Here is a 3,146-nt window from a genome sequence, read left to right as displayed (position 1 = left end):
GTTGTCGGGGCATTTAACATTACTAACCATTAATATCCATGTTTCATAAAAGGGCACTTCTTCAGCAGCTAATATTTACTCTCATAGGTTAGGCCTCTGATGCAAGGTATTATGATAAAAGTAGTTTATGTGGAAAATATCCTTTATTAAGTGTAATGGGATAATCACTGTAACGATTCCATCAGAAATGTGACATAATAATTACTATATTACTACAAATGAATCTGCAACTTACAAAAAATGACATGTAAATCACGTTTCACATATCTGAAAATGTAAATAAGTCGCGCAAAATAACAAGGTCGCTGTTTTTCTTTATCTTTTTTCTTCTTTTCATTACGACAACGAACCGAACCGAAACACGTCGAGCGAGTGCCGTGATGCATAAGCAGAGAACAGGCGGGGGTTCGAAATAAAGAGATTATTACAAAAAAAAAATTAACCATATGGCAGATGCAGATTTAAGACGCAGGTTGCCGGTGCGAATAGTAAAGCTCTTCATGCTGGTGCGACACACGCCGCAGTTTTGATATAAGACCTTCAAACCCAGGGCCATTTCACGGGTCCGACTGCAGCGGGTGTTCGGCTCCGACTTGCGAAGACGCTAAAAAACAACTTTTTTTTTAAACAATCATTTACATTTACTTAAACGTCTACATTTGTGTGTTACATGTGGCACTCTATACAAAAATTATAGATGAGCGCAGGGTGACTTTGCGTCTCGGTAGCGCAGGTTTGATGCGCGCCGACTCGGCGCAGGTTTGATGCGCGCCGCCTCGGCGCAGCTTTGATGCTCTCCGACTCAGCGCGTCCGCGGCGCCTGTCCCCAACTGTCCGTCGCCGATGTTACACACGTGTGTCACACGCCATGCGTTTGCCTGTCACCCCGGTCCCCCGACCTGAGGTAAACTTACGTCGTTCCGAGAGAGCCGGGTGGAGGGGAACGACGAGGTCGCCTGATTTTTTGTCCGGCGCCATCTTGGCCGACACGTTAAAAAAGATACACGAAGTAAATTAACAAAAGCAGCAAACGTTACCTACAACGAGCACGTTTCTGTGTCGCGTTCCGCTACACCTCTACAAGGCAAGCTGCGCAGAACATTTACATTTACAGCATTTATCAGACGCCCTTATCCAGAGCGACTTACAATCAGTATTACAGGGACAGTCTCCCTGGAGCAATTTAGGGTTAAGTGTCTTGCTCAGGGACACAATGGTAGTAAGTGGGATTCGAACCCGGGTCTTCTGGTTCATAGGCGAGTGTGTTACCCACTAGGCTACTACCACCCCAAGCGCCGACTCGCTTTGCTGGACTGAGAGAATGCATTTCATTTGCGCCACGTGTAGTCCTTCTGTACCAGCATATCGATTTAATTCGTTTCGTGACATTTTGCCAATGCTGCCAGGAAACAAGAAAAAAAAAAACACCAAGTCTTTATCCACGGTTGTTGGGCTGAGAAGACGAGCGGCGCGGCGTGGCGACGGCTCCGTGCTCCCGCCTGGCTCTTCATCCAGCAGCACACTATTCATTTTGGTGAAATCTTGGTCAAATACAGGACACTAGTTACTACTCATTTTTTTACCTAAAATGAATGATATTCACAGTATACAGTAATAGTTAATTACTGTAATTACTAAATTATTATTTAAATGCATGGTAGATTTGTCTTAGTTGCATCTAATTGTACAAGGAGGTAAAGCTAGAAAATATTTCTGATTTCGTAAAGCGCACAGTATTCAAATCCATAATGACTAAAATGTATAAACAGCTAAATGTGTAAGTTACGACGCGCCGTACTAAAGTGCTTGATAATCGTTTCAAAACAATTTGTTTGGTAGTTATGAAGCATGTGAGAGGTTTAATTCCACCAGCAATAAACTAATTATCATTGCTAACGTGATATATTCTATAATTAAAAAAACCATTAAATGTAGAAGTCATCCAATTGCATGGATATAATGAAAACACAACAGACTTGGTGTCTATGTGTCTGTTTATGCATGTGTGACAGGTTTCATCATGCTGCATGTCTAATTACACAAAATGTGTAAATATGTTATGACTGTTATTTTTGCTTTGGGGATAATTGTTTTGCTTGTAAAAAAAAAGGGGGGGGGAGGGGGCTTTAAATCTTTGGTTATGTGTCCCACGTGCATTTTGTCCCTCCTGTCGCCACCCGATTTGCAATGCGCATGCGTGCTCTGAAAGCCACATGGTAAGGCCAAAACGTGACCCTAGCCGTTGCGCATGCGCAGTCCAAACTGGGTAGCCACGCCCCGCCCCCGTTTTGTTTTGGTCTTGCGGGAGAGGTGACGTGAGGTGATGGGGCGAATTGCGTGGCACTTTATGGAGAGTTTACTGACCTGCAGTACCAGCTTCTTTCCCCAAAATGTACCCATTCGAGCAGAGAAACATTGTCTTTGCTGTTCATTATTAGAATATAGAAAAAATCCTGTTCCATTCATCCACTGCCCCATTCAAAAAGAGATTACACAACGTAGACCTACACCGACCATAGATTTCCGAGCGGAGCATATTTGTTTAAATGAAAATGAAAAATGGGCGAACTTTTAGCTACACGTCATCATTCTCCAAAAGTTGTGATGATCATTTCTGCTGCTTTTTCCCCCTACAAGAGCTGTGGGGACGAATAGAACCATACTTCCCTCTAGCGGCACAAGGTTGGATCTCCATGGAAATGGACCGTGGAGTGATTCACACTGACTCACTTACCATTGTTCTGAATCAGTGGGCCTCACCAGTCACTGGGCACTATACAGTCTACATCCTCACAGTGTGTCTATACATGCAAGGAATGGCCTTATGTAATTCTAGGATAAAAAAATAAAGCAATTAAAAAAACCTTTACATTTTGTCATTTCAGTAGTTACGGTATGGTTAAGTCATACAAATCCTGATTTTTGGAGTGTCCATTAAGACCAGGAATAAGCAGTTGTTTTTGAACCCTTTTGCTTATATTGCTAATTTAATACAGCTTGCTTACAAAAACTGCATTTTTATATGGTTAAATAGCAAAAAAAATATATATATACTATTGGTGTGATGGGAACAAAAGTAAACAGCTAAATAATCAGTTACTGATCACATGCAGGTCAATTCAGAATTAGTGCCAATGTTGAGCTCA

This window comes from Denticeps clupeoides, chromosome 16, assembly GCF_900700375.1.
Source record: "Denticeps clupeoides chromosome 16, fDenClu1.1, whole genome shotgun sequence".
NCBI lineage: Eukaryota > Metazoa > Chordata > Actinopteri > Clupeiformes > Denticipitidae > Denticeps > Denticeps clupeoides.
Note: the sequence above shows the minus strand (reverse complement) of the source record.